Raw genomic sequence first — 24,215 nt, 5'->3', positions numbered from 1 at the left:
GACTGTGGAAAGGGTGCAGAAGGAGTTTACCAGGATGATGTCTAGATTAGAAGACATTAGCTATAAGGAGAGGTCGGACAAACTTGGATTGTTTTTTCTGGAGCTTGGAAGAATTGGGGGACTTTCTCTGGAAAGTCCTACCCTCATTTGTCTTCCCAAAATTCAACACCTCACACTTATCCAAATTAAACTCCATTTGCCATTCCTCAGCCCACTTACCTAGCTGATCAAGATCCCCCTGTAAAATCCTGATAACTGCTGGTCATTGCTGGTTGTCCAAACCTGCTGCTCAGCACAGCCTCAGAGAGGATCCCCCAGCCTTGCTTTCAGGGGGGGATAACCTTGTTTACAAGGTGAAGGGATATCTCAGGCAATGGTATTTGTTGGCATGGCTGGCTCCCCACAAGTGGATGAAGATATTGTTTACACTCATGTTCCCCATAAGGGGTGCCCTTTACAGAGTGGGCACACTCCAACCCTAACCTCAGCAGAGTCAGAATCAGAATCAGGTCTATTATCACTGACTGATATGTTATAAAATGTGTTGTTTTGCGACAGCAGTAAAGTGCAAAGACATAAAATTACTATAAATTACAAAATAAATGAACAGTGCAAAAAAAGGAAAAACAAAGTAGTGTTCATGGGTTCATGGACCGTTCAGATATCTAATGGCAGAGGCGAAGAAGCTGTTCCTAAATTGTTGAGTGTACCTGTACCTCCTCCCCGAGGGTAGTAATGAGAAGATATGTCCCAGATGGTGAGGGTCCTTAGTAATGGATGCTGCCTTCTTGGGCACAGCTTCTTGAAAATGTCTGTGATGGTGGGGAGGGTTGTGCCCGTGATGGAGCTGGCTGAATCTACAACCCTCTGCCGCCTCTTGTGATCCTGTGTATTGGAGCCTCCATACCAGGCTGTGAGGCAACTGGTCAGAATGCTCTCCACCGTACATCTACAGAAATTTGCAAGTGTCTTCGGTGACATACCAAATCTTCTCAAACTCTTAACGAAGCAGAGGCACTGGTATGCCTTCTTTGTGATTGCATCAATGTGTTGGGCCCAGGATAGATTCTCCGAGATGTTGACACCCTGGAACTTGAAGCTGCTCACCCTTAATCACCAGTAATCAGCAGTGGGAGCCCAGGGACACACACAATATTCTCCCACAGCTGCTGTACATGTTGACCATCACTTCACTGGTTATATCCCTGATCTATGGACTGCTGAGGCCCCAGTTGTTCTCCAAGCTGAGCAGCTCACCCTGTTGCCTGGGGAGGACAGGAAATTTCCATCTGTGCTGCAGGGGTGTGTGGGGATTGTCAGCTCTGGAGGAGACAACAGAATCACCCCGGACCGTGAGCCCTAGCTCACAGGAACCCTCTATCTTTATCTTTTTGCTCATGGTGTGAAGGCCAAATCACTTTCACTAAACCAAGGGGCTCCCCCTTCCTCCCATCTCTCTCCTCATTCCCTCCGCTCCCCGTCCCTGGCAAACCCGGTATGTTGTTGGTGTCAGGCTGCTGTTGGGGATTGTGCCCTTAAGGGCTGACACCGATCTCTGATTGGTGCGTGGCTGAGTGTCCTTGGGAACTGTGTGTCCAACATTAGTCAGTGTTTCTGAGTCTGAATCCCAGCGCAAATGTTTTTTTGGCAAATTCATGGGTGGGCACCTGACTAAGTGTTGGAATAGTACATTGTTATATACGTTACACACTTCAGAACCCAGCTCAGCAGTAATTATCCTCGAATCCCGAGCCACTGTCGGAGAAGAAGACAGACTAAGCCCAGCAAAAACAAGTGAAATCCAACTTCTGGGCACCGCATCTCTTTGATACAAATCCCGTAGCATCGCTTTCTGGTGACTACATTGTGTTTCATGGTATCAAGACAACAACTTCTCCCTCAATGTCAACAAGACAAAAGAGCTGGTCATTGACTTCAGGAATCAGGGTGGAATACACACCCCTGTCTGTGTCAATGGTGCTGAGGTGGAGATGGTTGAGAACTTCAAGTCTCCGAGTATAAATATCACCAACAATTTGTCCTGGTTCAGCCACATGGACACTATCACCAGGAAAGTACACCTCTATTTCCTCAAAAGTCTAAAGAAATTCTGCATGTCCCTAATGACCCTCACCAATTTTTATAGATGTGTGATGGAAAGCATCCTATCCAGATGCATCACCACTTGGTATGGCAACTGCTGTACCCAAAATTGCAAGAAATTGCAGAGTTGTGAACACAACCCAGTCCATCATGCAAACCGGCCTCCCCTCCATGGATTCTGTCCACACTCCCCACTGCTTCAGGAAAGTAGCCAACATAATCAAGCACCCCACCCACCCCGGTCATTCTCTCTTCTCTCCTTTCCCATCAGGCAGAGGACACAAAAGCTTGAGAACTCGTACCACCAGGTCCAAGGAGAACATCTCTAAGAGGCGTTGTCTTGGGAAGGTGACATCCATCATTAAGGACCACCACCATCCAGGCTATGCCCTCTTCTCATTGCTGCCATCAGGCAGGAGGTACACGAGCCTGAAGACCCAAACCTCAAAGTTCAACAGCAGCTTCTTGCCCACTGCCATCAGGGTCTTGAACCAGTGTGGAAAACTCTAACACTAGCTCAGACTATATGTCCCTCAACTTGCACTAATGTTGTTATATCTATTTTTGTTTATTCTGTTGTGTAAATTATGTATAATTTATGTTAATTTGAGTTTATGTACTGCGCTGCTGCTGCAAAAAGCTAATTTTCATGGCGTTTATACCCTAGGTATGTATGCCTATGACGATAGAAGGACAGTTTCTATCCCGCTCTAATAAGACTCTTGCCTGGACCTCCTATATGATAAAGATGAACTCCTGATCTTTCAATCTACTTTGTCATGGCCCTTGCACTTTATTTGTCTACCTACACTGCATGTTCTCTGTAACTGTAACACTATATACTGCATTCTTTTTTTCCCCTTGATGTATGGAATGATCTGTCTGGTTGGCAGGCAGAGAGTGAAACACTGTATGTACTGGTGGCTGGTGTATAAACTGTATGTACAGTGAAACTGTATTTTCACTGTATGTACATGTGACAATAATAAATCAATTACCAATTCATTGCCCGGAATTTGTGGACCTGGAACTACAGCCCACTCTGAGGAACTGTTCTCAGGTCCTGAATTAAATCAACTCTCACCTTGAACATTTAACATTTTACTTGCAAAATTTTCAAAGCTGCAGAGAGGTGGGCATGCTGTCAGCCCTTTGCTGAAGTTAAATTAAAACAAAGCTGGCAAGATGCCTAGAATCTGTTTGGTCTCCATGGCTCAAGCTGCAGAACAGGGAAACCAACTGTGCAACTTGGTGACTCAGACTGAGAGGCAGAGCGAAGGAGGTGAAAGGCTGGCAATATGGGAGGCTTGGGCTATAAGGAAAGACTGGATAGGCTGGGGCTGTTTTTGAATTAGAATTGGAACTGGAATTGGTTTATTATTGTAATTTGTACCGAGGAACAGTGAAAAATGTGTCTTGCATACCATTCATACAGATCAATTCATTACACAATGCATTAAGGTAGTATAAGGTAAAACAACACAGAGTGCAGAATAAAGTGTAACAGCTACAGAGAAAGTGCAGTGCAGGTAGATAATGAGGTGAAATGTCATATTGAGGTAGATCGTGAAATCAAGAATCCATCTAGGGAACTGTTCAATAGCCTTATAACAGCGGGATAGAAGCTGTCCTTGAGTCTGGTGTTACATGCTTTCAGGGCTTCTATATCTTCTGCCCGATGGGCTGACAGGGTCCATGGAGGGGAGGCTAGTTTCCGTGATGTGCTGAGCTGTGTCCACAACCCTCTGCAGTTTCTTGTGGTTACGGACAGAGCAGTTGTCATACCAAACCCATAATGCATTCAGAGAGGATGCTTTCTATGGTGCGTCGATAAAAATTGGTGAGGGTCAATGGGGACGTGCCAAATTTCTTTAGCCTCCTGAGGAAGTAGAGGTGCTGCTGAGCTTTCTTGGCCATGGTGTCTACGTGGTTGGACCAGAACAGGCTATTGGTGATGTTCACTCCTAGGCATTTGAAGTTCTCAACCCTGTCAATCTCAGCACTGTTGAAGTAGACAGGAGCATGTGCACCACCCCCCTTCCTGAAGGCAATGACCAGCTCTTGTGTTCTGCTGACATTGAGGGAAAGGTTGCTGTCATGACACCATGTTACTAAGCTCTCTATCTCCTTCCTGTTCTCCAACTTCTTATTTGAGATACGGGCCACTACGGTAGTATCATCTGCAAACTTGCAGATGGAGTTAGGGCAGAATCTGCCCATACAGTCATGAGTGTATAGGGAGTAGAGTAAGGGGCAGAGGGCACAGCCTTGTGGGGCACCAATGTTGAGAATAATTGTGGTAGAAGTGTTGCTGCCTATCCTTACTGATTGTGGCCTGTTGGTCAGGAAGCCAAGGATACAGTTGCAGAGGGAGGTGTTGAGTCCCAGGTCTTGGAGTTTGTAGATGAGGTTGCTTGGAATTATAGTATTGAAGGCGGAGCTGTTGTCAATGAACAATAGTCTAACGTAGGTGCCTTTGCCATCCAGATGCTCCAGAGCTGAGTGCAGGGCCAGGGAGATGGCATTCACTGTAGACTTGTTTCGGCCATAGGCAAATTGCAGTGGGTTGAGGTTGTCTGGGAGGCTGGAGTTAATGTGTGCCATGACCAGCCCCTCGAAGCACTTCATGATGGTGGATGTCAGAGCCACCAGGTGGTGGTCAGTAAGGCATGTTACCTTGTTTTTCTTGGGTACAAGACTGATAGTGGTCTTCTTAAAGCAGGTGGGAATCTCAGATTGAAGCAGGAAGTGGATAAAAATGTCTGCAACTACCCCTGCCAGCTGATCTGCACAGGATCTAAGGACAAGGCCAGGGACGTCATTCAGGCCAGAAGCTTTCTGCGGGTTCTCTCTGGAAGACTGATCTTATGTCCTCAATGATGACCATGGGTTCAGGTGCATTGGAGGTTGTCGGGATGGGTGGTGACATATCAAACCCCTTCTGTTCAAAACGTACATAGAATATGTTCTCATTGGGAAGGAGTGCGCTGTTGTTGGCGATGCTGCCTGACTTCCTTTTGTAGCCCATTATAGCATATAAGCCCTGCCACAACTGGCAGCTGGTCTGAGACTCGATTTTGGATTGGTATTGTCTTTTGGCATCCCTGATAGCTTTACGGAGATTGTATCTCTGGTTCTTGTATAGGTCAGGGTCACTTGACTTGAATGCTGCAGTTCTAGACTTCAGTAGGGAGTGCATCTTCCGGTTCATCCATGGTTTCTGGTTTGGGAGTACCCGGATTGTCCTCTTTGGTATACAGTCCTCAACAAAGTTGTTGATGAAGTCTGTAATGGTCGTGACATACTTATCTAGTACTCATCTAGGCTGGTAGCTGAGTATTTGAACATGGACCAGTCTACCAACTCAAAGCAGTCATGTAGAAGCTCATCTATTTCCTCAGACCAGCACTGTACGACTCTCTGTACTGGATCCTCCCATTTCAGCTTCTGTTTGTATGTAGGGAGAAGGAGCACAGCCCGGTGGTTCGATTTACCAAAGTGAGGGTGGGGTGTGGCTCGGTAGGCATCTTTGATGGTTGTATAGCAATGGTCTAGGATGTTTGGGCCCCTGGTGGGACAAGAGACGTGCTGGTAGTATTTTGGTAACACACACTTGAAGTTGGCCTGGCTGAAGTCACCAGCAATGATGAAGAGGGCCTCAGCGTATCCCATTTCAAGGCTGTTAACCACAGAGTATAGTTCATTGAGTGAAGGCTTCAACTCCGTCTGGGGTGAGATGTAGACTACTGTCAGGGTAGCTAAAGTGAACTCCCCTGGCAGGTAGTATGGACAACAATTCATTGTTAGATATTTCAACCTGGATGAGCAGGATCTTGCCAGGGCTGTCACTTCCGAGTATCATGAGTTGTTGTTTGTTTGAAGCAGACCCCTCCACCTCTAACTTTGCCGAAGGACATCATATGGTCCATCTGGTGAATTGAGAAATCCTCAGGTTGTATGACGCAGTCAGGTGAAGCAGGTTTAAGCCGTGTTTCAGTGAGACAGAGCACACAGCAGTCTCTCAGTTCTTTTTGGTAGGTCAGTCTTGCCCTTAGTTCATCAACTTTGTTCTCAATGGCCTGGATGTTAGCTAGTAGTATGCTGGGGAGGGGTTTCTTGAACCCACGCTGTTTCAGCCTCACCTGCAGCCCAGTGCTCACCTGCACTTGTGGTCATGTCTGGTCGGTCCTGGAAGTTCTGGAGTGGAGCCACCTGGATTGGAAGGTAAGTGATTGCTTAAGAACAGACCTGGAAGAACTAGAGTGGATGCATCTGGACTGGAAGATAAGTGATTTCTTCTGGGCAGACCTGGAAGACCTGGAGTGGATTCAGCTGGCCTGTGAGGTAAGTTGTTATTCCCGTACGGGTCTGAAGGTCCTTAAGGAGTTGAGTTTCAATCTTTCCCTTCAACTTCAGGAGTTGAGTTACAGGGAAAGATTGAACAAGTTAGGACTTTATTCCTTGGAGTGCAGAAGAATGAGGGGAGAATTGATAGAGGTTTACAAAATTGAGGGGTATAGACAGAGTTAATGCGAGTAGGCTCTTTCCACCTAGATTAGGAGAGATAAGTACAAGAGGACATGGCTTTAGGGTGAAAGGGGAAAGGTTTAGGGGGAACATTAGGGGGAACCTCTTCACTCAAAGAGTGGTGGGAGTGTGGAACGGGCTGCCATCTGATGTAGTAAATGCAGGCTCACTCTTAAGTTTTAAGAATAAATTGGATGGATACATGGACGGGAGAGGTCTGGAGGGTTATGCACTGGGTGCAGGTAAATGGCACTAGCGGAATAACATTTCGGCACAGCCTAGAAGGGCCAAATGGCCTGTTTTCTGTGCTGTAGTCTTCTGTGGTTCTATGGTTCTAAGAGGAGTGGGCTGCCCCAGCAAGTAAGTGGGGATGTCTAGGGCAGCCTTGGTGTCGGGACTTAGGCCCAGATGCTCCGTAGGGTCGGGCTTCTGATCCAGAGGGGCCTCGGCGCTGGGAGCGAAAGAGGCTGAGGGGTGACCATATGGAGGTTTATAAGATCATGAGGGGCATAGATAAGGTGGATGGTCACAGTCTTTTTTCCAGGGTAGGGGAGTCCAAAACTAGAGGGTAGAGGTTTTAGGTGAGGGGGAAAGATTTAAAGGGGATCTGAGGGGAAACATCTTCACACAGAAGGTGGTGGGTATGAGGATTGAGCTGCCAGAGGAAGTGATTTAAAGATTTAAACGATTTAAAGAACATTTGGACATGTACATGGATAGGAAAGGTTTAGGGGGATATGGGCCAAATGGGACTAGGTCAGGAAGATACCTTGGTCGTCATGGATGAGTTGGGCTGAAAGGCCTGTTTCCGTGCTGTATAACTCTATGACTCTTATGGGAACCAGCTATCAGCATACACTGGGACAGAAATACTCTCCCTGTTCAGGAGAATACTCTTGATCAGATTTACAGCAGTTATGGAAAAGATATAGACCACACCACAGTTAAAATGATCAGTTGAATAAGGGCCAGTTTGAATGGTATGAGAACAGTTCTGGCCAGGGTAGCTTGCAATCAAAGCTTCGCAGGTAAAGCTGTAACTGAAGAATGGGAGGGAGACATAGAAAGTGGAGATGTTTCTGCTACAGTCCAGATAATTTCCCATGAAGGAGAAGAGAGGGGAAATTAAAATGAGAGCCAGACGATGAGTAAAATAGAGCAGTAAAGCAGGGTACATGACAGATATCAGGACATTAACATGTGAGAACCAGGGTGATGATCCAAAGTAAGTGAGGCAGGAATGAAAGAGGCACAGAGAGAGAGTGTGAGGAAGGGAAGCAAGCAAGAAACAAACCAGCAACCTGACTGGTTGCATCATAGCCTGGTATGGCAATTCCAATGCACAGTAATGCAAGAGGCTGCAGAGAGTGGTGGACACAGCCCTCCACACCACTGACCACATCTGCAGGAGGAGCTGCCTCAAGAAGGTGGCATCTATCATCGAGGATCCTTACCATTTGTGTCATGCCCTCTTCTCACTGCTACCATTAGGCAGGAGGCACAGAATCCTGAAATCCCACACAACTGGGTTCAGGAACATCTATTTTCCTCCAACCATCAGGTTCTTGAACAGACCTGCACAACCCTAACCCTACCTCAGCAATAGAACACTAGGGACCACCTTTTGCACTACTATGGATCTGTCTCTGATAGTGACTTCTTTTGCACCAAGGTCTTGTTTTTGCATACTTTTTTATTCTCTCTCTCTCTCTTCACTCATATAATTTATGTATAATTTATCAATAATTATATGCTGTATGTTTTCTGTACCTATGTGCTTGTGATGCTGCTGAAAGCAAATTCTTCATTGTAGCTGTACCTTAACATACTTGTGCACATGACAATAAACTCAACTTGACTTGACTTCAGGGTGTCAGTTAGTTGGACAAATGTGGATTAATTGCAGAAAGTCAGCATGAATTTGTTAAAGGCAAATTCTGTCAAATTATGACACAGTGTTTTGATGAAGGAAGAGAAAAGTTAGATGAGGGAAATGCAACTGATGTGGTATGATAGGAATATTTGACAGAGAGCCACATAATCAGCTTGTGATTGAGACCGAAGCCCAGGAACACAAGGGTTTGTAGCAGCTTAGGTGAAAAATTGGGTAGGCAACGGGAAGGAAAGTATAATGATGTGAGGTTGCTTTACGTACTGAAGGGAACTGTAGAGTGGAGCTTGGAGCTGGGGTTGACATTGGGACTATTGATTGACTTGAACCTGGATGAACAGTACATAATTTTCCAAATTTGTGGATAACATAAAACTCAGGATCCTAATAAATTGCGGGAGGATAGAAATCGACATCAAGGCGATAAAGATAGGCTAGTGGAATGGGCAGATAGTTGGCAGATGACGTTTAATGCTGATAAATGTGAAGAGTTAAACCTTGTAGCCTGAGAAGAGGCAATATTATCACAGACCTGGTGGGCTGAAGGGCCTCTTTTTGTGCTGTGTAGCTCAACAACCCCAGCTTCTCCAGTCCCCTCATAACTAAAGTCCCTTATCCCTGAAATCAAAACTTTCCAAAACTTTCCAAAACTCTCCAAAACTTTCACGCCTTTCCTAATGTGTGACACCCAGAACTGGACACAGTGCTCCAGTTGCACTGTTCTAAACAGAGTATAAGAATAGAGGAATCCAAGGGTTTATGGGCATCTTTTGTTGAGAGTGCAGGGCAGGTTGAGAGCGTGATTAATAAAGCACACAGAATCCTGGGCTTTGTAAACAGAGGCATGGAGGTCAGGAGCCAGGAACCCTTATCAAATACTGGTTCGGCTGCAACTGGAGCACTGTGTCCAGTTCTGGGTGTCACACATTAGGAAAGGCGTGAAAGTTTTGGAGAGTTTTGGAAAGTTTTGATTTCAGGGATAAGGGACTTTAGTTATGAGGGGACTGGAGAAGCTGGGGTTGTTGAGCTACACAGCACAAAAAGAGGCCCTTCAGCCCACCAGGTCTGTGTCAACCATCAACCACCAATTTACCCTAATCCTACATAAGTCCTATTTTATTCTCTCCATATTCACATCAACTCGCCCCAGATCCTACCACGCACCCACACACCAAGGACAGTTTACAATGTCCAATTAACCTACTGACCTGCATGTCTTTGGGATGTGGGAGGAAACTGGAGCACTCAGAGGCAATCTACATGGTCACAGGGAGAACGTGCAAACTCCACACAGACAGCACCGAGGTCGTGATTGAACCCGGGTCTCTGGAATTGTGAGGCAGTGGATCTGCTGGCTGTGTCACTGTGCCATCCTGTTGGAGGAGTTTGTGAGGGATGTGACAGGGTTATTTAATCACTAAAAGTGGAACTGTTCGCATTGGTGGAGGGGGCAGAGAGCGAAGGCAATTGGCAAAAGAACCAAAAGTGACATGGGGAAACCCAGTGAGTGGATGGGGTCTGCATTGTAGTGCTAAGGGAGTAGTGCAGACAGAGTCAATGTATTAGGGAGGTAGGCGAGATCTGTTTTCCCTGGAGTGGAGGAGGCTAGGAGATGACATGATCGAGGTATATAAAGTCATGAGAGGCAAGACAGTGGAGCAAGCCAGAGTGTTTCCCAGGGTATCGGTGTCGAATACTAGAGGGCATCAGTAGAAGGTGAGAGGGAGGAGGTTTAAAGGGGATCTGAGGAGTAAATAGTGCACACAAAGAGTAGTTGGTATCTGCAGTGAGCTGCCAGAGGAAGTGGTCGATGCAGGAACAGTAGCAACATTTAAGAGGCATCGAGACAGATACTTGAATGAGCAGGGCAGAGAGGGATATGGAACTAATGCAGGCAAGTGGGATTAGTATAGATGGGCATGGAGATTGGCATGGATGCAATGGGGTGCTGTACAACTCTATGTAGCGGTCACAAGAACACAAGAAATTCAGAGCAGGAGTTGGCCACTCGGCCCCTCAAGTCTGCTCCGCCTCAACTCCTCCTTTGTACCAGTTGCCCATAACACTTAATTTCTTGATCTTTCAAATGTTATCTGCCTCCACGTTAAATCCCCCCAGTGATCCAGCCTCCACAACCCCCCCCATTGTAGAGACCTCCAGAGACTCATTACCTCTGTGAGAAGAAGTACCTGCACACCTCTGTGTTAAATGGCAGCCCTAACAGTTACAGATCACCATTTCTATAGTTGGTAGCTCTCATTGCAAAAGAATTGTTGGGACCCAGCTGAAAAATAACCAAGCTGCTACCTTGGTTTCAAACAAGTAAAGGGATAGTTCGGCTCCATTAGCTAGATCCTGAAATCTTGCAGGGTATATTATGAATTATGAAGCTGTTGGGCAATGATCTCAGGTGGGGATCAGAATCAGAACTATTATCACTGATCCAGATGACATGAAATTTGTTGTTTCACGGCAGCAGTACAGAGTAAAGACATAAAATTACTATAAATTACAAAAATAAATAAATAGTGCAAAAAATGGAATAATGAGGTAACGTTCATGGGTTCATGACCATTCAGAAATATGATGGCGGAGGGGAAGAAGCTGTTTTTGAGTTGTTGAGTGTGGGTCCTCAGGCTCCTGTACCTCCTCCCTGATGATAGTAATAAGAAGAGGGCATGTCCTGGATGGTGAGAGCCCTCAGTGATGGATGCTGCCTTCTTGAAGCACAGCTTCTTGAAGATGTCCTCAATGGTGAGGAGGGTTGTGCCAGTGATGGAGCTGGCTGAGTCTACAACCCTCTGCAGCCTCTTGCAATCCTGTGCATTGGAGCCTCCATACCAGGCTGTGAGGCAACCAGTCAGAATGATCTCCACCATATATCAATGGAAATTTGTAAGAGTCTTTGGTGACATACCGAATCTCCTCAAAGTCCTAATGAAGTAGAGCCATTGGCACATTAGAAGATTACTTGCCCTCTCCTTTTAGCATCCATTCAGAAAAGTGGCTCAGTGGCACAGCTGGTTGAGCCGGCACCTCACAATGCCAGAGACCCGGGTTCAATCCTGACCTCAGGTGTTGTCTGTGTGAAGTTTGCACATTCTCCCTGTGACCACCTGGATTTCCTCCAGGTGCTCTGGTTTCCTCCCACAAAGATGAGCTGGTTGGTAGGTTAATTGAAAATTGACCTTAGTGCGTACAGGAAGGGTAGAATCTGGGGGAAGTTGATTGGAATGTAGGGAGATTAAAAGAAATGAGATTAATGAAGGATTAGTGTAAATGGAAGGTTGATGGCTGACACAGAATCAATGGGCCAAAGGCCTGTTTCTGTGCTGTATCTCTCTGTGTCCCTTCTTTGATTCTTTCCCACTAATGGACCAAAAGGGACCTGCATCTATCTCTGTAAGAACAGAACTTGCAGGGCGGGGGATCTGCTGGATTGTCCTCACAAAGTGCTAGAACATACACAATGGGCTGAACAGCCTTTTTCCATGCTGTAACTACTCTGTGATGCAGTGAAATTACCAACATCATTCAAAGGTGATGAGAACTGCTGGGATTAGGCTTTGACATTATTGAATGGATAGAAAAGCAGTGTTATATTGTCCATATTTTAAAGTAAGTGCATGCTCTTAATTTTCACTCTATCATTGTTGTCAAGGCACTGTGTAAATCAAGTGCTTCCTGTGAAATAACAGGGAACCTGCCAATTAGTCAGATACATTCTCCTTGCCACTCAGTTATGCACCAAATCCAGGTCCCGGAGAATGAGTGCTTTTCTCATTCATCTTCTCTGTCACTTCAATTAGCCCCCATAATCAAATCATTGGGATTATATCTGTGCAGATCCTTGTTCATTCTGATCCATTGCAAGCAAACTGAATTACAGCAGGGCAGATGGGAATGAAGTGATTGGATTTAGCTCCAGGAAAATTATTCAGCTGTGAAATTTGGAGCACTTAAAATATGGACATTGATAAGACCTATTTATGAGAAGGATCTGGGCGAGCACTTAAAGTGCCAAGGCAAAGAAGACAACTGACCAAGTGCTGGGAAATGGGATTAGTGTGGTCAGCTGAGGATCCTTTCTCTGTGATTCTGAGAAGAGCCCCACAATGGCTGCTCAGAGGGTCTGACTGCCTCCAACCTAGACCAGTGCATCTGTGGGTAGAGTAAAGATTTACAGGCGTATTACCGGGACTGGAGGGCTTGAGTTATAAAGAGGGACTGGATAAGCTGGGTCTGTTTTCCCTGGAGCGAAGGAGGCTGAGGGCTGATTTTATGGAGGTTTACAAAATTATGAGGGGAATAGACAGGGTAGATCATCACAGTCCTTTTCTCCCCCAGGGTAGGGGAGTCCATTTTATTCTCCCCACATTCCCATCAATCCCTCCCCAGATTCTGCCACTCACTGACACACCAAAGTAATTTACAGCAGCCAGATGACCTACTGACCTGCATGTCTTTGGGATGTCGGAGGAAATCAGAGCACTCTAAAGGGGAGTCTAAAACTGTTTTGTTATTGGAAACCTGTGACCAGCGGTGTACCACAGGGTTCAATGCTAGAAATGTTATAGAAAGCTTCCTATCCAGACGCATCATGGCTTGGTGTGGCAACTGCTCTGCCCAACTAGGCACAGGTTTGAGATGAGAGGGGAAAGATTTAAAGGGGACCTGAGGGACAGGTTTTTCACACAGAGAGTGGTGGGTTTATGAAACAAGCTGCCAGTGGAAGTGGTAGAGGTGGGTACAATTACAATGGTTAAAGGACATTTGGACAGGATAGGAAATATTCAGAGGGATATGAGCCAAACACAAGCAAATGGGATTAGCTTAGACAGACATCTTGGTTGGCATTGACCAGTTGGGCCGAAGGGCCTGTTTCTGTGTTGTATAACTCTATGACTCTATGAGTACCACCAAGCACTGACCTCATTTTCCCGGTTAAATTGTAAAGTATGCCTGTAGTAGCTAAAGTCAGTGACCTATACAGGGACAATGGGAAGGGGTGACTGTCAGCCATTAACACCTCAGTCCCTGGCAGACTTCAGTTTGGAGAGGTGCAGGTCAAAGAGACAATGAAGGTAGTCCCAGGATTCACATCTCCACCCTGGGCTTCAGCCATACCAGAGACCAGGGTCTTACTATGGAAGTGAGGTGCTAGGTGACTAGAAGATAGCAAATGTGATATCATTATTCAATAGGGGCCGCAGGGATAAGCCTGGTAATAACAGGCCAGTGAGTCTAACATCAGTGGTAGGGATGTTATTGGAAAATATTCTGAGGGACAGGATTAATCTACACCTGGAAAGGCAGGGAATGATCAGATTTGTCATGGGGAGATGCTGTCTGAGCAATCTGATTGAATTTTTCGAAGAGGTAACAAATTTTATTAACAAGAGCAATGTAGTTGATGTGGTCTACACAGATGTTGTAAGATCTTTGATTGGGCCCTACATGGAAACTAGTCCCAAAGGTTATAGCCGACAGAGCCAAAGGCAAGTTGGCAAAAGGGATCCACAATTGGCTTGGTGATAGGAGGTAGAAGGTGATAGTGGGGGGTTGTTTTTGTGATTGGAAACCTATAACCAATGGTGACAACAGGGATTGGTGCTGGGATCTTTACTGTTCATAGAAAGCATCCTATCCAGATGCTTCACGACTTGATATGCCAACTGCTCTGCCCAAAGACCGCAAGAAACTGCAGAGAGTTGTGGACACAGCTCAGAACATCATGGAACCCAGCCTCCCCTCCATGGCAACCTTATAATTCTCAAGAGCCCTGCCTGATTTTTTGCTTCCTAAACCTTAAATATGCTTCCTTCTTCCTCTTGACTAAATGTTTCACCTCTCTTGTCAACCAGATTTCCTTTACCCAACCGTCCTTTCCCTGTCTCAGTGAGACAAACCTTGCCAGAACCCCACACAAGTGTTCCCTAAAAGTGCTCCCTCCCCTACACTTCCCACTGCATTGGTAGAGCAGCTAAGATAATCAAAGACCCCTCCTACCCCGGTCATTCTCCCTTTTCCCCTCTCCCACTGGGCAGAAGATACAAAAGCCTGAAAGCACGTACACCAGGCTGAAGGACAGCTTCTATCCCACTGTTACAAGACTATTGTATGGATCTCTTGTACAATAGGATGGACTATTGACCTCACAATCTGCCTCATCATGGCCTTGCACCTTATTGTCTGCCTGCACTGCACTTTCTCTGTAACTGTAATACTTTATTTTGCATTCTGCTGTTGTTTTCCCTTGTACTATGTCAATGTACTGATGTGTTGAAGTGATCATGCAAAACAAAGTTTTTCACAGTACCTCAGTACATGTGACAATAATAAACCAATTACCAATTACTGATTGTAGGAAGTATGGTATGAGACAGGAACTTGGGAGTGTAAATTGGGAACAGATGCTCTCAAGGAAATGCACAACAGAAATGTGGAGTCTGTTTAGGGAACACTTGCATGGGGTTCTGGAAAGGTTTGTCTCACTGAGACAGGGAAAGGATGATAGGGTAACGGAACTCTAGTTGACAAGAGAAGTGAAACATTTAGTCAAGAGGAAGAAGGAAGCATACTTAAGGTTTAGAAAGCAAAAAAATCAGGCAGGGCTCTTGAGAATTATAAGGTAGCTAGGAAGGAGCTTAAGAAGGGACTTAGGAGAGCTAGAAGAGGACATGAGAAGGCCTTGGTGTGTAGAATTAAGGAAAACCCCAAGGTGTTATACATGCACTTGATGAACAGGAGGATGGCGAGACTGAGGATAGGGCTGCTCATGGATAAAGGGGGAATTATGTGTTTGGAGGCGGAGGAGGTAGGGGGGTCATTAATGAATACTTTGCTTCAATGTTCACTAGGGAGAGGGACTTTGACGAATGTGATGTCAGCATAGAATGGACTAATGTGCTGGAGCATGTTGAGGTTAAGAAAGAGGTAGTTTTGGAGCTTCTGAAAAGCATTAGGATAAAGTCCCCAGCGCTGGATGGGCTATACCCCAGGTTACTACAGGAAGTGAAGGAAGAGATTGCTGGGGCGATGATGATGATATTTGTGTCCTCCCTGGCCACAGGAGTGGTACCACAGGATTGAGGGATGGTAAATATTCTTCCCTTTGTTCAAGAAAGGTAATGGGGGTAATCCTGGGAACTATAGACCAGTGAGTCTTATGTCAGTGGTGGGCAAGCTGTTGGAGAGGATTCTTAGGGACAGGATTTATGAGCATTTGGAGAAGATATCCCTATCTTATTAGGGATAGTCAGCATGGCTTTGTGAGGGGCAGGTCATGCCTAATGAGTCTAATTGAGCTTTTTGAGGAGGTGACAAAACAAATTGATGAAGCTAGAGCAGTGAATGTGGTGTATATGAACTTTAGTAAGGCATTTGACAAGGTTTCCCATGGTAGGCTGATCCAGAAAGTCATGAGGCATGGGATCCATGGAGACTTGGCTGTGTGGATTCAGAATTGGATTGCCCACAGAAAGCAGGGGGTGGTAGTTGATGGAGAGTATTCTGCCTGGAGGTCACTGACTGGTGGTGTTCTGCAGGGATCTGTTCTGGGACCCCTGCTCTTTGTGATTTTTATATATGACTTGGATGAGGAAGTGGAAGGGTGGGTTAGTAAGTTTGCAGATGACACAAAGGTTGGTGGTATTATGGATAGTGTAGATGGTTGTCGTAGGTTACAATGGGATATAGACAGGATGCAGAGTTGGGCAGAGAAGTGGCAGATGGAGTTTGGAAGAATGAACTTGAAGGTGGAGTACAAGGTTATTGGCAGGATTCTTAGCAGTATAGAAGAACAGAGAGATCTTGGGGTCCAAGTCCACAGATCTCTCAAAAGTGGTTAAGAAGGCATATGATGTGCTGGCCTTCATCAATTGGGGAATTGAGTTCAAGAGCCATGAAGTAGTGTTGCAGCTCTTTAAAACTCTGGTTAGACTACACTTAGCGTATTGTGTTCAGTTCTGGTCACCTCATTATAAGAAGGATGTGGAAGCTTTAGAGAGGTTGCAGAGGAGATTTATCATGATGCTGTCTGGATTAAAGAACATGTCTTGTGAGGAATGGTTAAGCCTGCTTAGGCTTTTCTCCTTGGAGTGATGTAGGATGAGAGGCAACTTGATAGAGGTGTATAAGATTGTGAGCAACATAGATAGACTGGACAGACAGCACCTTTTCCCCAAGGCAGCGATGGCCAATACCAGAGGACATTAGTTTGTTAGAGGAGAAAAGTTTAGGTGAAATGTCAAAGGTAGGTTTTTTACACAGAGGGTGGTGGATGCCTGGAATGCACTGCTGACGATGGTGGTAGAGGCTGATACAATAGGGATATTTAAAATACTCTTAGATAGGCAAATGGATGTTAAAACAGTGGAGAGTTATATGCTGTGTAGGAGGGAAGGGCTAGATTGATTATGGAGTAGGTGTTTATATAGGTCGGCACAACATTGTTGGCTGAAGGGCCTGTACAGTGCTGTATTGTTCTATGTTCAATGGATGATGAGTAAGTTTGTAGATGACATGAAAATTGGTGTTGTTGATAGTGAGTAGAATAGTCTGATTTGATTTGTTGGGAAGTTGGGCAGAGCAGTGGAAGATGGAACCTAATGCTGATAAGTGGGATGTGACACAAAAAATTCTGCAGATATTGGAATATGGAGCAATACACAAAAAGTGCAGGAGGAACTCAGCAGGTCAGGCAGCATCTATGGAAGGAAATAAACTGTTGATGTTTCAGGCTGAGACCCTTCATCAGGACTGGAAAGAAAGAGGGCAGAAGCCAGAATAAGAAGATGGGGGAGGGGAAGGAGCACACGCAGGCAGGGGTAGGTGAGTTGAGGTGATAGATGAGTCCAGGTGATGGGTGAGTCCAGGTAAGAGAGGGAAGGTAGGTGGGTGGGGGAGGAGGAGAAGATGTAATAAGCTGAGAGGTGATAGGTAGAAGAGGCAATGGGCTGAAGAAGAAGGAATCCATTAGGAGAGGGCAGTGGACCATGGGATAAAATGCTATCCTTTATTCCATAGTCCATTGCCCTCTCTTAACAGGTAGAATGGTAGGACCCTATGGAGTATTGGGAAACAGAGGGACCATGGTGTATAAGTCCAAGGATCCCTGAAGGTGGTGTCACAGGTAGATAAGGTGGTGAAGAAGGCATACAGGATGCTGAGCTAACTGTGACACCGGGAAGAGGGCTGCTGCTTGGTGAGAGCACTCCTTTGGATCTTTACCACCAAACTAAGCGACTAGAACAACAGACAGTGTCTTCGATTAAGTAGGCCCTTCAGAGCTCTGAAAATTAATTACAGCTCTCTCTGCAAAACCTGTTCAATCGTTCAAATCCATTGGAAAGATAAACAAACAAGTGTCAGCATATCCTCCCATGCAACATCCCAGCACTGAGGCTCCAGTCACACTCTGCAGGCTCCAGTGGGCAGGCCATGTAATTCATGAGCCCACACCAGAGTCCAGAAACCTATTCAGAACTCTGTATGGGAAAGTAATTCAAGGAAGCGCTCAAAACCTCCCAAAGTGCAAGTCGCCCCCATCCACTTGTGGGAACCCCTGACCCATGACCGATAAAAGTGAGCAAGTCCCATTCAGGGTAGCACTGAGAAGTCAGAGTCCATGTTTTGGGATACAATCAATGGAACAAATGAATACAATCACATGATGGGAAGGGTCAAAAGCAGAGCATTGCATTGACATCAGTTGATCAGGCTCCCTGGCAGAACAGATGTTTTCTGGATAGACACCTTCAGGTCTCAAGTCTGAGCAGGGGGAAGTGTTGACCTTTTAACATCAAGAAAACACTTGTTCCAATTTTACACCAAATGTTTAAAATACTCCAACACTTTCACCATCTCTAAACTTCTCTCTTCAGAAGATTGTTTCCGAGCTCTACCAATCAACACTTTTCACATCACACCCAGTTTTATCTTTGCGTTCTGATAATTATTTCAAGATAGTTAACCAATCAATCGGTTAATTAACCAATTACTTAATTGATTACTTCATCTATTAATGCCAGTGTCAAATATTGCTGCCAAGATATATTTATATCCATGTCTGTCAGTAGGAAACACATTTTTATATTCCTTACTTTCAAAAATATTAAACCAAAGTCAAACCCCAATGGCAACCCAGTTCCTGCAAGTTCTCCCAACCTTTATCCCCTTGAGACTCCAACCCAGATATGAAGTCCTCCAGCTTCCATTCCACCATTCACATCCACACATTGCCTGGTCCATCAAGTCTCCCCCAGTTCCTACCAACCACTCAGCTAACATATCAGGTTTAAGGCGCGTGCTGGTCAGCCTCTGAACAACACATGCCTTAAAACTGAGAAGATCCTGCAGGAAATCCAATCTCCCAACTTCAAGAGTTGCATTAGAACAGAGAACACTGAACAATACAGCAGAGGAACAGGCCCTTCAGCCCACGATGTCTGTGCTGAGCATGATGCCAAATTAAACTAGATCTCTTCTGCATTCACATGATCCATATCCTTCCATTCTCTGCATATTCACGTGTCTATCTACAAAGCCTCATGAATGCCTCTATTGTATCTGCTTCCACCACCACCCTCGGCAGCTTATTCCAGGCAACTATCACTGTGTAAAAAAACTTGCCCCGCACATCACCTTTAAACTTTCCCCCTCTCCACTTAAAGTTATGCCCTCTAGTACTCGACATTTCTACCCTGGGAAGAAGATTCTGACTGTCTACCCTATCTGTGCCTCTCGTAACTTTATAAACTTCTATCAGGTCTCCCCTTGGCTTCCGACGCTCCAGAGAAAACAAGCCAAGATTGTCCAACCTCTCCTTACAGCTCATAATCTCTTAACTAGGCGATATCCTGCTGAATCTTTCCTGCACTCTCTCCAAAGCCTCCACATCCTTCCTGCAGTGTGATGACCAGAACTGCACACAATACTCTAAAAGCATCCTAAGCAAAAATTTATACAACTGCAACATGATTTACCAACTTTTGTAGTCAATGACCCAACTGATAAAGGTAAGCATGTCATATAAAGCTATAAGATTTAAAGGACACCTGAGTGGCAACTTTCTCACACTGAGCTGCCAGAAGAAATTGTTGAAGTGGATACAATAAAAACATTTAAAAGACATTTGGACAGGTACATGGATAGGTAAGGTTTTGAGGGATGTTGGACAAATGCAGACAAATGGGACTACCTTAGATGGGCACCTTGGTCAGCATGGATGTTGGGCTGAAGGGCCTGTTCCTGTGCTGTATTATTCTATGAATATCCATGAATCTACAGTCAATGTAAGTGCTCCCCAGTTCAATCTGCCCACCTAGACTGACCTGATTGTACTCCACTTGATAAACACAATAGATCAAAATAACAATTCGTGCTTTACCCCAGCACTGCAGTCTCTCACTGTTCAACTGTGTCAAATCGCACAAAAATCTATTAATACATCTCAAAAATGCACTGAACTTTATCCCTTTCTTCATTATCAAACTGTGTTCATTTGTAGGAAATGTGTCACGGTGAAATTACATTCTGTTGCGGTGTTTCACTTCAGCAGAGATGATTTACATTTTCTGGGGAGCAAAAGCAAGTCCTTGTAGGAGAAAGGGGCGCTTAGAGGGTCACTGTCTGTAAATTTCTGGTCAGTGTGTTATCCTTTCACAGTTAACAGTTAGTGGGTGGTATGAAACCTGGTGCCTGCCAGACACAGAGTGCCTGGGGTTACTGGGAGCCCTTTGATGTTTGGAATTGAATTGGAGGAAGGACAGAGTAGCAGAACTGCACTGTGATGGTGCACTGCCAGCCCTGAGGCGAACAGTTACTGTGGCTACAGTACAACCTTCGCCTTGAATTTTCCTGGGTTCACTGGCTGCTCAACCTGCCATCGAAAGCTCCCTGCCTTCTTGTCCTCCTCCCTGGCTCTTCTCCTTTTGTTTTCTGGGAAGTTACCCTCCACCTCACGGACAACTGCAATTCGCACTCAGTAATTCTGATAGTCAACATGATTAGTTGGCCAGAAGGGAAAGAAATGCTGCCCCCAGCACAAAGTTTATGAATTTCATCAGAAAACTGATAATACAAAGAAACATAAGACCATTCAGTCCCTGATGTCTGCTCTTTCGTTCATTATGGCTGATCTTCTTACCTCAGCCCCACATCCTTTGATTTCTTTAATGTCCAGAAATCTATTGATCTGTTTTGAATACACTCAGTTATTGCACCTCCACAGCCCTCCTGGGTAGAGAATTCCAAAAATCCACTGCCCTCTTCTCATCTCAGTGCTGAGTGGACAAACCCTTATTTTGAGACTCTGATCCTTGGTTCTAGACACCCCACCCAGCAGAAACATCGAACAGAACAGTACAGCACAGGAACAGGCCCATCGGCCCACAATGTCTGTGCTCAGCATGGTGCCAATTTAACCAAAATCTCTTCTGCTTGCACATGATCCATGTCCCTCCATACCCTCCATGTTCATGTATCTATCTAAAAGCCTCTTAAACCCACTATCATATCTGCTTCCACCACCACCCCTGGCAGCCCGTTCCAGGCACACACCACTCTCTGTGTAAAAAAGTTGGCCTGCACATCTCCTTTAAACTTTCCCCCTCTCATCTTAAAGCTATGCCCTCTAGTATTTTTGACATTTCTACCCTGGGAAAAAGATTCTGACTGTCTACCCTATCTATCCTCTCATAATTTTATGAACTTCAATCAGGTCTATCCTCAGCCTCTGATACTCCAGAGAAAACAACTGAAGTTTGTCCAATCGCTCCTTATCGTTACTACCCTCTAATTTAGTCAGCATCCTGGTAAGCCTCTTCACAGAATCATAGAGCCATAGAAAGTACAGCACAATACAGGCCCTTCGGCCCACAATGTTGTGCTGACCTTCAAACCTCGCCTAAGACTATCTAACCCCTTCCTCCCACATACCCCTCTATTTTAAATTCATCCATATGCTTATCTAACAATCTCCTGAATTTGACCAATGTACCTGCCTCCACCACTGCCCCAGGCAGTGCATTCCATGAAACAACCACTCACTGGGTAAAAAACCTTCCTCTGATATCTCCCTTGAACTTCCCACCCATTACTTTAAAGCCATACCCTCTTGCATTGAGCATTGGTGCCCTGGGAAAGAGGTGCTGGCTGTCTACTCTATCAATTCCTCTTAATATTTTGTATACCTCTATCATGTCTCCCATCATCCTCCTTCTCTCCAAAGCTCCCTTAGTCTCTCCTCATAATCTATACTCTCTAAACAAGGCAGCATCCTGGTAAATCTCCTCTGCACCCTTTCCAACACTTCCACATCCTCCCTATAATGAGGTGACCTGAAATGGACACAGTACTCCAAGTGTGGTCTAACCAGAGTTTTGTAGAGCTGCATCATTACCTCACGGCTCTTAAACTCGATTCCACGACTTATGAATGCTGACATCCCATAAGCTTTCTTAACTACCCCATCCACCTGTGAGGCAACTTTCAGGGATCTCTGGATATGAACCCCCAGATCCCTCTGCTCCTCCACATTACCCAGAATCCTGCCATTAAAATTGTACTCTGCCTTGGAGTTTGTCCTTCCAAAGTGTTTCACCTCACACTTCTCCAGATTGAACTCCATCTGCCACTTGTCAGCCCAGCTCTGCATCCTATCAATGTCCCCCTGCAAACTTTGACAGTCCTCCACACTATCCACACCACCACCAACCTTTGTGTCATCTGCAAATTTGCTAACCCACCCTTCTATCCCCACATCCAAGTCATTAATAAAAATCACAAAAAGTAGAGGTCCCAGAACCGATCCTTGTGGGACACCACGAATCACAGCCCTCCAATCTGAATGCACTCCCTCCACCGCAACCCTCTGCTCTCTACAGGCAAGCCAATTCAGAATCCACACGGCCAAGCCTCCCTGGTCCCATGCCCTCTGACCTCCTGAAGAAGCCTACCATGTGGAACCTTGTCAAATGCCTTACTAAAATCCATGTAGACCACATCTACTGCACTACCCTCATCAATCTTCCTGTTAACCTCCTCAAAGAACCCTATCAGGCTTGTGAGACATGATCTGCCCTTCACAAAGCTGTGCTGGCTGTCCCTGATTAGACCATGATTCTCTCAATGCCCTCGATCCTATCTCTAAGAATCTTTTCCAACTGCTTGCCCACCACAGACGTAAGGCTCACTGGTCTATAATTCCCTGGACTATCCCTACTTCGATTTTTGAATATGGGGACAACATTTGCCACACTCCAATCCTCCGGTACCATTCCCGTCGACAACGAGGACTCTAAGATCCTAGCCAATGGTTCATCAATCTCCTCCCTCACCTCGCGGAGCACCCTGGGGAATATTCCATCAGGTCGTGGGGACTTATCTGTCCTAATATTTTCGAACTGCTCCAACACATCCTCTCTCTTGGTATCTTCATGCTCCAGAACATTAACCTTTCCAACACTGTCCTCAGCGTCATCAAGGCCCCTCTCCTTGGTGAATACTGAAGAGAAGTATTCATTGAGGACCTCACCCACTTGCACAGCTTCCACGCACATCTTCCCACCTTTGCCTCTAATCGGTCCTACCTTCACTCTCACCATCCTTCTGCTCTTCACATAAGTGAAAAAAGCCTTGGCGTTTTCCTTAACCCTACTCACCAAGGCCTTTTCATGTCCCCTTCATGGTCTCCTCAGCCCCTTCTTAAGTTCCTTCCTCAAGAGACCTTCCTTGCTTCCTAAGCCTTATGTATGCTGCCTTCTTCTTCCTAACTAGTTGTTCCACCTCTCTTGTCACCCATGGTTCCTTCACCCTGCCATTCCTTCTCTGCCTCACCGGGACAAATTTATCCCTTACATCCTGTAAGAGATCCCTGAACAACGACCACATCTCCATAGGACATTTCCCTGCAAAAATGTCATCCCAATTCACAATCGCAAGTTCTAGCGTTATAGCCTCATAATTTGCCCTTCCCCAATTAAATATCTTCCTGTCTTCTTTGCTTCTATAGTTGTCCATGACAACGCTAAAGGTTATGGAGGGGTGGTCACTGTCCCCCAAATGCTCACCCACTGAGAGATCTGTCACCTGACCCGGTTCATTACCTCATACTACATTTAATATGGTATTTCCTCTAGTTGGCCTGTGACAGGAATCCGTCCTGGACACACTTTACAAACTCTGCCCCGTCTAAACCTTTGGTACTGAGCAGGTGCCAATCAATATTTGGGAAGTTGAAGTCTCCCATGATAACCGCACTGTTATTCTTGCACCTTTCCAAAATCTGCCTCCCAATCTGCTCCTCAGGATCCTTGCTGCTACCGGGGGGCCTATAGAATCCTCCCAGTAGAGTAACTGCTCCTTTCTTGTTCCTAACTTCCACCCATACTGACTCTAGAGAGGATCCTTCTACATTATCCACCCTTTCTGTAGCTGTAATAGTATCCTTGACCAGTAACGCCACCCCTCCTCCTCTTCTCCCCCCCTCCCTATCCCTTTTAAAACACTGAAATCCAGGAATATTCTGTATCCATTCCTGCCCTGGTGTCAGCCAAGTCTCTGCAAGAGCCACAATATCATAGTTCCAAGCTCTCAGTTCATCACCCTTATTCCTGATACTTCTTGCATTTATGTAAATGCACTTTCACCCATCCACCTTTCTACTTTTACACCCTATACTCTGCTTCTCCTT

At 45.5% G+C, this 24,215-nt stretch overlaps 1 protein-coding gene across 1 annotated transcript in view; it reads right to left on the bottom strand.

Annotated features, from left to right (window-relative positions):
- The window catches only part of LOC127569637 (5-hydroxytryptamine receptor 2A-like), an 84,925-nt gene that overhangs the window by 35,306 nt on the left and 25,404 nt on the right, over window positions 1-24,215 (bottom strand). The window lies entirely within an intron of this gene.

The sequence above is a fragment of the Pristis pectinata genome, chromosome 4 (genome assembly GCF_009764475.1).
Source record: "Pristis pectinata isolate sPriPec2 chromosome 4, sPriPec2.1.pri, whole genome shotgun sequence".
Lineage (NCBI taxonomy): Eukaryota > Metazoa > Chordata > Chondrichthyes > Rhinopristiformes > Pristidae > Pristis > Pristis pectinata.
The sequence above is the reverse complement of the archived record's forward strand: the minus strand, read 5'-3'. Positions and strand labels throughout refer to the sequence as shown.